The sequence below is a fragment of the Microtus pennsylvanicus genome, chromosome 5, assembly GCF_037038515.1.
Source record: "Microtus pennsylvanicus isolate mMicPen1 chromosome 5, mMicPen1.hap1, whole genome shotgun sequence".
NCBI classification, from domain to species: Eukaryota; Metazoa; Chordata; class Mammalia; order Rodentia; family Cricetidae; genus Microtus; species Microtus pennsylvanicus.
The window spans coordinates 83,500,659-83,513,177 of NC_134583.1; positions in this window are offsets into that span (position 1 = coordinate 83,500,659).

Below are 12,519 nucleotides of genomic sequence, written 5' to 3' on the forward strand. Positions count from 1 at the left end.
GTTTCTCTGTGTAGCCCTGGCTTTCCTGGAGCTTGCTCTGTAGACCAGGCTAGCCTCAAATTCAGGGAGTCACCTGCCTCTGCCTCCCGAGGGTTGGGATAAAGATGTGTGCCACCACTGCCTAGCAATAAGATATTTTTTTTAAGTTAAGACAACCACTGTGATTAAATACTCATTGTTGAGTGCCAGATTAGCTTAAGCTATGATGCAAGGCTATGTCCTAAAAATAAAAATGAAAGAGCAGGAAGTCAGAAGAAAGGGAGGAAAGAAGAAAGAAATAACGAAGGGAGGAAGGGAGGGAGGAAGGAAGGAAGGAAACCGGACACGAGCTCCCATTGTCACTATTTCTTCCTTAGACCTGGCAGAGTTCTGATCAGTCAGGGTAGGAGAAGAAAAAGTCTATATGTAAGGAAGGAAATGTGTGAGGATATAAAATAAGTAGGAAGAAAATCCTTTTTTTATTCCAAGACAGGGTTTCTCTGTGTAACAGTCCTAGCTGCTCTGGAACTCACTTTGTAGACCAGGTTGGCCTTAAGCTCACAGAGATCCACCTACCTCTGCCTCCCGAGTGCTAGGATTAAAGGTGTCTGCCACCACCACCCGGCTAAGAAAATCTTTTTGTTCTCAAGTGACAGGACTGTTCACCCAGAAAAACCAAGGGAATCTACAGGGGAAAAAAAGCTAGCAAGAGGTTCTAGCAAGAGGTTCTAGCAAGAGGTTCTAGCAAGAGGTTCTAGCAAGGGTCCACACGAGCAACACAAATCAGAGCACACCTCTACATGGAGGACAACAGAACACAAACTTAAAAATACACTGGCTTTGGGGCTGGGAAGGCGGTTCAGTGGTTAATAGTGTGAACTGTGCTTCCAGCGGTCCTGAGTTCAGTTCCCAGCCCTCCTTAAGTTGGCTCAGAACACTCTATATATTTCCAGTATGCGCTCTCCCCCTTCCTTCCTTCCTTCTCTCTCTCTCTCTCTGTCTCTGTATGTCTCTCTCTCTCACACACACGGATAAAAACCAAAATTAATCCTTAAAACAAATGTTAGTTTGGCATGGTAGCTCACACCTGCATTTCCAGCCCTCAAAAAGGAGTTAGGAAGATTTCTGTGAGTTCTAAGCAAGCCTGGGCTACAAAGTGAGACCCTGTCTCAAAGCAAGTGCATTATCAATAACATGGTAAGAAAAATATCCTAGAAATAATTCTAAAGTACATGTCTGTGACACTGATGGAGAAAATCATTAAAAAAAAATAAAAGTGGACAAAATGGAAGGACCTTGCTTTGTCTCCCAGACCTGTAGCCAGAGTCACCCCAGTAACTGTGGTTGCTGTCACAAGGAGTGGGGGGAAGGACGACAGGGGACAGGGGAGGAGGATGGGGATGGGACAGGACGCGACTGAGACCACACATGCTTCCTAACACTGAGAAGGAAGAAATGGTTAGGGACAGAGTGAGCACAGAAGAGGGCTCGCTGTGTGTTCTTGGGGGGCGGTGAGAGGAAGGATGTGTCTATCTATACTCAGAGGGTTGGGTGTGTAGCTGTTGAGAAGAAGCGAGGCTTGTGGCCCAGGGCCAGCATTCAAAAGGTCTGTTTCATGGCTCTCTGAGGCTCAGATCCATTGAGGACAGCTTCAGCAGGACAGATTGTACAGTGGACAGGCAACTGAATGGTTTTGGTCAAGATGCACAAAGACAGTGGGAGAGAACCAAGGATTCCTGCAGGGACCCACACAGAGGAGTGCCTGTTTGTGGATCTGTGGTAGCTGGTTGATTTTCAATGAGGCTAGATCTAGAATCGCCATGGAAGGAAACCTCTAGGCCTGTCTGTGAGGGAGTTTCTGGGTTGGGTTAATTAATGTGGGAGACCTCCCCTGAATGTGGACGGCGGCATCATGGACTTGGGTCTAGAACTGACTGAAACAGAGGAAGTGAGCGGAGCACAGGCATTCTCTCTCTGCTTCCTGACTGTGTGACCGGTTGGTTGGTTGCCTCATGCTCCTGCCTCCACACCTTCCCCGCCATGACAGACAGACTGTGAGCCAAAGCAAAGTTTCTCTTCCTTGAGTTGCTTAAATTGTTGGGTGCTTTGTCCCAGCAGCAAGAGAAGTCGCTGCTCCAGAGCCCAAACCAGAGAGTCAGGGCACAGGAAAAAGAAATCTCATCTTGAATGCGGACACTTAAAAAATTACATCAGCTAGTCCGACTGTGGAATGTGACAAAAGTCCCTGACCAGCTTGGGTTTGGCCCATAAGCAGAAGAATTCCTCAGCATCCCTGGCTCTTGGACGCTAAGGTGAGGTCAGGGATGTGGGTGGGCTTAGGGTGGGGCCTTGTTCCAGATAAGCTTTGGGTGAGCACCTTCCAGCCAAGCTCCTGGGGCTCCCATGAACAAACTGAGGAGCCTCTGTTGACGGAGGAGATAACGAAAAGTGGATGGACAGGTGGGGATTGAGACATCAGCAGGTGTGGTGTGTGTTCTGGGTGAAGACAAAACCATGCCACAGGTGAGTTGTTTGGCAGTCACGCTTACTTCCTGGTGGGACAAATCCCTAGCCTGTCCTCTTGAAGTCCCCTGTTTGCCAGCTCTGCCCCTCGCTCGCCTCCCTGAGTAGCAGGAACATAGAAGGTCCGCTAACCGAGAGGTTCTTCTTGACTGCACTTCTCTTTGATGTAAGTTTTACAAATCCTGCCCTGATTTGGCTTATAATTAGACCCAGGTTCTGGAAGAGTTTGGAGACAGTGAGCCTCTTCTATAGGGAATGGTTCCACTGCTATTCATTGCTTGTCTCTTTGCCACAATAAAATACCTGTCAAAAGAAACTTGGGAAAGAAGGCGTTTATGAGGCTAAAAATTCAAGGGTCTAGCCCATCATGGTGGGGATGGCATGGTGGTAGGAGCATGAGGTCACAGTATGCCCAGTCAGGAAGTAGAGCGGGTTGAAGGCTGGTGCTCATTTTGCTTTCTTGGTTTTGATTTGGTCTGGGACTGCTCCCCCCCCCAAAATGATGCTGCCCACATTCAGGGTGGGTCAGTTAACCCAATCTAGAAACTCCCGTATAGACATACCCAGAGGCTTACCTCCCCGGTGGACACCAGTATGAACTATCACAAGGACTAAAGATAGGGTGATCTCATAAATGATGTGGAGAATAAAAAAGCCCGTCCTGGTCAAGACTGCTGTCCCTTGGCCTTTTGTAAGAAGTCACCGGGTGTCATCTGTTGCTACAAGAGCTTTTGCTGTCTGAGTCAGATGGGGTGTTAACTTCCCTGAGAGTCATTTGTTTCTAAGAGAGTTTCAGTGTGTTTGCCAGGGAGCAGTCTGTAGTCTTCTCGTGTTTAAACAACAGGTTCCTTGGCTTAGAAGTCTTTGTCTCTGAGGGCGACATGGGTTGTTGTCAAGATGCCCTGGCTCTATCTGTTCAGAATTTGTCACTCTTTGTCTTCTTGCAGAACTTGTTTGTGGGTCGTGTGAGCATCTCTAATACAACCTTTGTTTAAATTTCATTAGTGTTCATTGTGGCGCTGGAGTGTGTCTCAGTGGCAGACAGTGGTAGAGGCCTTGCCTGACCATGCACAGGGCCTTGGGTTGCATCCCTACCACAGAAAACAAACAAGAATACCATGTGTATTTGTGTGTGTGTTACTGTATAAACTTGTTAGTGTGGGTGTGCACATGTGTAATAGGGTCTCACTATGTACCTGGTACTTGCTATGTAAACCATGCTGGCCTTGAACTTACAAAGATTCCCCCCCACCTTTGCCTCCCAAGTGCTAGGATTAAATGCATTCACCACCATGTCTGACCCCCATCTATACGTACACACACACACACACACACACATTTTATCCTATTTATTTTTAGATTTACCTTATTTGTGTGTGTGTGTGTGTGTGTGTGAGAGAGAGAGAGAGAGAGAGAGAGAGAGAGAGAGAGAGAGAGAGAGAGAGAGAGGAAGAGGGAGAGAGAGAACAGGTGCCCACAAGGTCCAGAAGGGAGCCCTGGAAACCTGGATCTTGAGTTAGAAGCACTTGTGAGCCACTGATGGGGGGTACTGGTGATCTAACTCAGGTCCTTGGTAGAGGAGGATGCACTTTGAACCTTTGAGCCATCTCTCCAACTCCCACCCTTATTTTTGAGGCAGAGTCTCTCAGTGAACCTGAAGCTCACTGTTTTGGCTAACATGGCTGGCCAATGAGCTTCAGTGACCCCTGGTCTTCACTCTGGCCCAGTGCTGAGGTTACAAGTAGAAGCCCTCACGTGGGTTCTGGGAGCCTGAGCTCAGGTCCTCAGGCTTATGCACCAGGGACTTTACTGGCTAAGCCATGTCCCTAGCCCACCCTGTCTTATTTTTAGAAACAGTTGAACTCCAGGGATGAGTGGCTACCTGCTAATTTAATCCTCACCTCCTTCTGTCATAATGACTGGTTTTCTTCTAAGTACAGTCTTATCAGCTGTGTTCTTTAAATTCAATGGACTCTGGGAATAGAATGTATTTTCTGTTTTTGTAATTGCTCCATTTTGAATTTCATCTCATTTCTGAGATAACTATTCCCTGACCTCTAACTGTCTAGAATGTCTTTGCTTTGAGTTTGAAAGCATCTCTCCGGGTACCTTTCTTTGGTTTTCGGAGAGCATTCTGCTCAGATTGAGGTCTGTATGAGACAAGCAGACAGGGGTGCAGGAGACTTGTGTGAATGGAAGTTACCAGAGGAAAAAAAGCCACACCTTTGCCAAAGTTTCAACAAGCTGATTGACTGATAACTGCTTCTGTGAGTGTGGGGAGCTGGAATGTTGCAGGTCCAGAGCCAAATTAACTTGGGCAATCTTCAAAAGCCCCATAAAAAGTCATTTATTGACCGACTTGTGTGTGACCTAACATCCTCGTGACTATCAAGCAAATCATTTTGGACTGCATTGACTTGAAGGAGCCCCTAGCTGCTACCAACCCAAAGGCTAAAAATATCATCAGACGGCATTCAAGACCTATAGTAGATACTCCCCTATTCTTCTGTACCCCACCTACCTGATGTTTCCACCAGTATACTTGAAAAGTGTACTTATTTGTGACTTTCTTTGTTCTGTTACTATTGAAACATCATAGAACTCTCTCTTACCACGCTGGTATTTGTAGGCAACCTGCATCTGTGTTCCCTAGCCATGGTCACTCAGATGTGTCTCCAGAATAAACTGACTCTTGTTCCCTCTGAGGTGAGAGCTGTCAATGTGTGTGTGTGTTCATGACATTTACTTATGGGCTTGCTTACTGTCAGTTTATTGAAAATAGATTCTTTTCTCAAACAATATTATCTTTAGTATAGTTTCTCCTCTCTCTATTTCTCCCAGTCCCTCCCTATCTCTCCCCTCTCCAGATCCACTCCTTTTCTGTTTCTCATTAGAAAAGAACAGGCTTCTAGGAGATAGCAACCAAATGTGGCAAAATAAAATATAACAAGGTAAAACCAAAATCGTCACATCAAGGCTGGACGAAGTAAACCAACAGAAGGAAAAGAGCCCCAAGAGTAGCCACAAATCATCAGAAAGGCTTCAGCTAATGGGAGCAGATGCAGAGAGCCACGGCCAAACATTGAATCCCTTCTCTTGGAGCTCAGGGAAACCCTGCAGAAGATGAGGAGGAAGAATTGTCGAAGCCAGAAGGGTTGAGGACACCAGGAGAATAGGGTCCACAGAATCAACTAAGCAAGGCTCAAAGGAGCTCACAGAGACCCAAGTAGCAATCAGGGAGCCTGCATGGGTCTGTGCTAGGTTGTCTGCATATATGCTATGGTTGTGTAGCTTGGTGTTTTTGTGGACCTCTAGCAGCAGGAGTGGGGGCTGTGTCTGACTCTTTTTTTAATATTTATTTATTATATATACAATATTCTGTCTGTGTGCATATCTGCAGGCCATAAGAGGGCACCAGACTTCTTTACAGATGGTTGTGAGCCACCATGTGGTTGCTGGGAATTGAACTCAGGACCTTTGGAAGAGCAGACAATGCTCTTAACCACTGAGCCATCTCTCCAGCCCCTGTGTCTGACTCTTTTACCTGCTCTTGAGACCCTTTTCCTCCTATTGGGTTGCCTCGTCCAGCCTTGATATGATTGTTTGGGCCTATTCTTATTGTATTTTGTTATCCATGTCTGGTTGATATCCCTGGGAGGTCTGCTCTTTTCTGAAGGGAAATGTAGGAAGAGTGGATCTTTGGGAGAGAAGAGGCAGGGTTTCTCTGTAGCTTTGGTGCCTGTCCTGGAACTAGCTCTTGTAGACCAGGCTGGCCTCAAACTCCCAGAAATCCGCCTGCCTCTGCCTCCCGAGTGCTGGGATTAAAGGCGTGCACCACCACCACCCAGCTGTATGAAAGAACACTTTAAAGAAAGAGTATGCATAAAAATCAGAGACTCACTCATTCACACACTCAGGAATCCCACAAAAGTACTAAGTGAAAATTATAATATATACGCAGAGGACCTGGTGCAGACTAGCTCATGCGGCTTCAGTCTCTGTGAGTTTATACGTGCCTTGCTCAGTTGATTCAGAGGGTCTTGTTCTACACTCTTTCTACCCCATCTTCCATAGGATTCCCTGAACTCTGTGCGAGAGGGATTTGATGGAGGCTTCCCATTTACAGCTGTGTGCTCCAAGGTCTGGCTGTGGGTCTCTGTATTTGTTCCCATCTGCTGCAGGAGGAAGCTGCAGGAGGAAGTCTATGATGATTGACTGATATTTAAGTATAGCAGAATATCATTAGGAGTCATTTTATTGTTACTTATTATTATTTTTTAGTGCAGTAATATTTGGTTTCACCCTTTGTCTCTGAGATATCTAGTCTCTGGTTCTTGGTCACCCAAACAGCACCAAATATGGATTCCATTTCATGGAATGGGCCTTAAGTGAACCAGACATTGGTTGGCTATTCCCACAAGTTCTATGCTATCATCGCCCTAGTATATCTTGTAGGCAGGATATATGTAGATCAAAGGGTTTGTAGCTGGGTTGGTGCTTATGTTTCTTTTTTGGTAGCCTGGAGAGTTTCTTCCTGTACCAAAGACACTAGAACATGGTGGGTGAAGGCCCCATGTAGGCTCCAACTCAACTTCTCCATGTTCAATGAACTGTGTGAGTGTAAGCAATGAGACTCCACAATCTGTTTTTAGAGAGCAACCCATTGTCTTAGCAACAGCCCGGGTTGTTTGGGGATTTCCATGGAACCCCCTTCGCCAGCAACTCAATTGAATGCAACCCAGTCCCAGTACCGGAAGTCTTCTTTGGTGATGAGAGGCCAGTTGAGGCTCGGTCACCCCCATCATTAGAAGTCCTCATTAGGATTTCTTCATGTATTTTAAGAATTTTCCCACAGCACTAGGTTTCCATACCATCCTTCAAATGTCCCTCAATTCTAGCTGTCTCTTCCCCACATTGCCTCCCTTCCTTGAGGCAGGGTCTCTTTGTTACTGGAACTTGTGTAACACAGACTGGCCTCAAACTCCAGAGCTTCCTTCCTCGGCTTTCCTAGAGCTGAGATTACAGGTGTGCACCAGCACATCCAGCTAAGCACGTATCCCTAGCCTCTGACATGGAAGAGTGCATTGAGGCTGAACCCCACCCACACAGAGAGGGGGTGCCCATTACTGTGATGCACTCAGGACCCCCCAGAACCTTTGCTTAGGAAGAGAGACTACCATCCAAATTGAGGCCAGTCTAGAGATGTCCTTGTGCCTGTTGATATAGCTGAATTTATAATCAAAAGGCTACTAAAGAGGATGACGAGCTGGCTCAGCTGTAATTAGGTTATATTGCTCTTGCAGAGGATTAAGTTGGGTACCAGCCATGTCAGGTGGCTCACAATTCCCTCTCATTCTAGCCCCAGGGAGTTTCAGTGCCCCCTTCTGGCCTCTGTGGGCCCCTGTATTCTCATGCAAACAGGGACCACACACAGACTTACACATAAACACACAAAGCTAAAAATAATAAAAGAAAACATTTTTATTTTGAAGTTTTAACTATGAAATCCCCAGGCCCTAATGTGTTTTCTGGAAGCTACTACAACCCTTCACGGAAGAAATGATTGTTCATACTCTTTCCAGGTCAAGAGCGAGTTGCTCAGCTGTGAGGCCCATACCAGCCAGACAACGAAGCAGGTAGAGGTGTGTGCAGACCGCAAACACTCAAAAGCTCTGTGCCTTCTGGACTGTGTGATCTGAATCCTGTGGAAATTAGAAACCAGCAGGCAAGACATGGTGGGACATTGCTGCAACCCCAGCCCTAAGGATATAGAGGCAGCAGAATTCAAGACTAAGGAGCAGGCACCATAGCCCGGAAAAGTACTGCCGTGCCCGGCATCCTGAGTTCTAGCCCCAGAACCCGTGTAAAAGTGGAAATTGAACATTGATTCTACAGATTTGTTCTCTGACGGCCACACATACATTGAAATGCGCACACACATACAAACAATAATAAAATAAATTTAAAAAATATAATTCAAGATTATCCTAGGATACATGAGACCCTGTCCCTCAAACGACCACTGTGTCCCCAAAAGAAAAATAGCTGGGCATGGTGGTGCATGCCTGCAATCCTGAGCACTCAGGAGCAGGAGGAACAGGAATTCAAAATTACCCTCAGCTACATAGCAAGTTCTGGTCCATATGGGCTACATAAGCCCCTGTCTCAATAAACCAAAGGAAGGAGGAAAAAAGAGAAAAGGAGGGAGGGAGGGGGAGAGAGGAAGGAAAGAAGGAAGGAGGGATGGAGAAAAGGAGGGAGGGAGAGGGGGAAAGAGGAAGGGAGAGAGGAAGGAAGGAGGAATGGAGGAAGGGAGGGAGGGAGAAAGGAAGGAAGGAAGGAAGGAAGGAAGGAAGGAAGGAAGGAAGGAAGGAAGGAAGGAAGGAAGGAAGGAGGGAGGGAAAGGGAGGGAAAGGGAGGAAGGGAGGGAGGAAGGGATGGAGGGAGGGAGGGAAACACAGCTTACCACCATCATAGCAGCCCATGAATCATTGGTCTGACATCCCTGCCACGGTGTTCTGGCACACTGGCCATTTAAGCCAAAGGCACTTGAGCAGCAGCAGGTGCAGAACAATCGCTCTGACCTTCTGCCTGTTTCTGAAAAGTAGGAGATGAAATTCTGTTGCGAATGACAACAACATCCTTATCTGCAACGGCCCAGAAGTTTCAGCATGGGCCTTGTTAACTCTTATCTTTTAAGCCTCCCAATGTAATTTCATTTTTCTGCTTCCTGACTTAAGCACTCCGCATTCAATTCGGCTCCCGAACTGAGGATTTCCAACTGCTCTTTTGGGTGGGAGGGGGCAAGGGGGGTGTCTCAGTTCCTTTGAGAGGTTCCCAGCCTCCATAAAACCAGGCTTCTCTGTAGTTCTTCTGGGGCCACCAGAGAAAGCAGAGGAATGAATCACCCCCATGCTTTCTGCCTATGATGCTTGTGAAGCAAGGGCGCTCAGAGAGAAAGTGCTCAGGGCTGGTGAGATGACTCAGCAGGCGAAGGGGCCTGTGGCCAAGTCCGGCAACCTGAGTCTGATCCCCAAGACCCATGTGGTGAAAGAAAGAACCAGTTTCGGCAAGTTGTCCTCTGACCTCCACATGCCCATTGCCCCACTCCCACATGCAGATTAAATACATAGGCCGAAAATTAATAGGAGACAGAATGGGGAGATGGTTCAGGGTTAAGAGCACTTTCTGCTCTTCCAGAGGACCTGAGTTCAGTGTCCAGCACCCATATCTGGCAGCTCACAACCATCGACCACTCCAAGGGGTTTGATGCCCTTTTCTGGCCTCCGTCCACGCTTGCAAACATAAGATGCACACTTACGTATGTAACAGACCTCAGACCTTAGCACAACTGATTCTGTGATGGAGGTACCATTCAGGACATGACATTTAGCGTGTAAACAACACCGGTTGCCAAAACTAAAACAAAGGCTTGATCTATCTAAGTATATAGTTCGAGGAAAGTCTCTAAATGGACTAATCTTGCTTTTTGGCTCTGTAGTTCCACTTCTGACTAACTGTTCTTGTTAACTGAAGTATGCCAACATAGAACATTGTTTTTGTGTTTAATAGATTACCCTAAGAAAGGCTCAGGGCTACACTGGAATCTTGAACCATTCAATGTAGTCAACGGCTCATAAAGACTTTTTATTGTCTTAAAATCATATCTGAATTGACTTCTCTGGTGGGCACACCATAACGCATAGATAAACACAGAAACAAAAATAAATCTTTTTAAAAATGCAAAAAGGGAGGGAGCAGAAGGTAGACTTTCCAGGAGGGGAGATACAGTCCTCCACCAGTTCTATAAAACAGTGAGGGCTGTTCCCTCACAAGACTGGAGTTTTCTAAGTCTGGGCTTGCTGGGGGATGTCACCTACTGGTCACACAGCTCCCCTGGGGGATGTAACCTGCTGGTCACACAGCTCTCTTCCACAGTGCTCCTCTTCAATGAGACAGGAGACTCAGCTTCCTGGTTCTGAGCAACAGCAGCACCATGATCCCCAGTGGTCCCCAGGGACACTTGCTGCTTGTGGGGAAGGGAAGGACCGAGCTAGGAGGAGGGAGAGTCAATGATGAGAACAGAGATGCTAAATGAACTGAGAGCCTGGCCCCTGCACTTAGCAGTTAGGAGACTCGGAACTGCCAGTACCAACTATCTATGGATTCCTCTTTGAGGTTTATTTCATATAAGCCCATCAAGATGCCAGTAGGAGTACAAAACATGTGTGGAATCTAAAAGAGCCAAGATGTTAAAAAAAAAAAAAAGACATTGTTAAAAGCCACCTGCTTTTCAAGCGGAACGTATTTACTAGGAAGTTGTGGTCCTGGGTACCCTGTGTCATCAGTGAGGATCAGCCAAATGTAATAGAACGGCCATAGCAGATTCCACAGATACAGTTTTGTAGTCTCAATGGAGTGTAAAGGCCCAGTCTCTTCTGAGACTCAAAGCAATCTCTCAGTTGTGACACAAGGATCTCAGGACATCGAAAATGCAAGTGGCAGACGAGAATGTAAGTGTCTGACTTGGTTGACTTTGAAAATGTTTGCTCTTCCGAAGACGCTGACTGACAAGAGGGGGAGAAAAGTGTGTGAGTGATCTGCTCAATAGAACCCTTGCTTGGCACATCCTAGACTCAGTTTCTCATCCCCAGCCCTGAAGAAAAAGGACAAGGAAAATGGAGAAGAAGAAGCGGTAGTGAGGGGAAGAGAAAGAGGAGGAGGTGGTAGTAGTGGCATGGGGAGCTGAGGAAGCCTTGAATGGATGTATACAGAATGGATGAGGTCATGAGTGACTGTGTATTACTGACCACAACCCCAAGGCCTCAAACCCATGCCTCCATTAGTTGAGCGAGGCTCAGAGGCTTAGCAAAGCCTTTCCTATACCAATGAGGCTCGGAATTGGCAAAGCCTTCCTCTGGCCCAAGTACCAAAGTTTTCAAAGGATTGACCAGTGTGTAAGGGTTGACCAGTGTATGCTGTGGAATATTTCTCTACACTGTGTGAAAGTGTGTCACTGTGATTGATTTAATAAAAAGCTAACTGGTCAATAATTAGGCAGGAGGTATAGCAGGGACTTCTGGACAGAGAACGTTCTGGGACAAAGAAAGATTCAACAACCAGACACAGAGGAAGCTGGGTGGGTAAAATGTAGATGAGGTTACGAGTGTGTGGAAGAATGTAGATTTAAAACTATGAGTTAATTTGAGTTATAAGAGCTAGTTAGAAGCAAGCCTAAGCTAAGGCCAAGCTTTCATAATTAAAAACAAGTCTCCTTGTCATTTTTTGTGAGCTAGAGGCCCAAAGAAAAATGTGTCAATAAGTGTATGCAACAGCTATCTACTGCAGCTTGCTCTCCCCCACTCCGGATGACTGTAACCTGAGACTGCTCCCCTACAGAGACCTCCTATGAGACTAGCTAATCTCTCCTTCTGATGTGCAAAATAAACCTGTTAAAGTTGGTGCTGCTCAATCAGAGTGAGCATGGCCCTCCTGATTCAAGCCTCTCTCTCTCTCTCTCTCTCTCTCTCTCTCTCTCTCTCTCTCTCTCTCTCTCTCTCTCTCTCTCTCTGTGTGTGTGTGTGTGTGTGTGTGTATGACTGTCTTTTCTTCATTTCCTTGATGTCCTGGTCAGATTTCCAAGACTAAGTCAGGCTAGACCCTGTGAAGAGGGGCATGGGAAGAGAAGGAAGGCGAATAAGAAGAGGAGGAAGGAGAAAAGAGAACAAGGAGGAGGAGATAATTAAAGCACACACCAGTAAAGTGTGTTAAAGAAGAGCTGTTGGGGGGTGGCTTAGACCAGCGTTTCTCAGAGTGCTTTCTGTGGCCCAGGTGGCTCCCTTAATGACACTGACTCACCCAGAGCTGTGTTATTCTTCTTTCAACATATTAAAAACAAAACAAAAATTTATTTTGGTTTAAAATGCTTGACACACCTCTAAATTTCCCCTTTTAAAACAAAGTCTTAAGTAAGCAACTGTTTTCTTCTAAATGTAATATATTTGTTTTATTATTCCT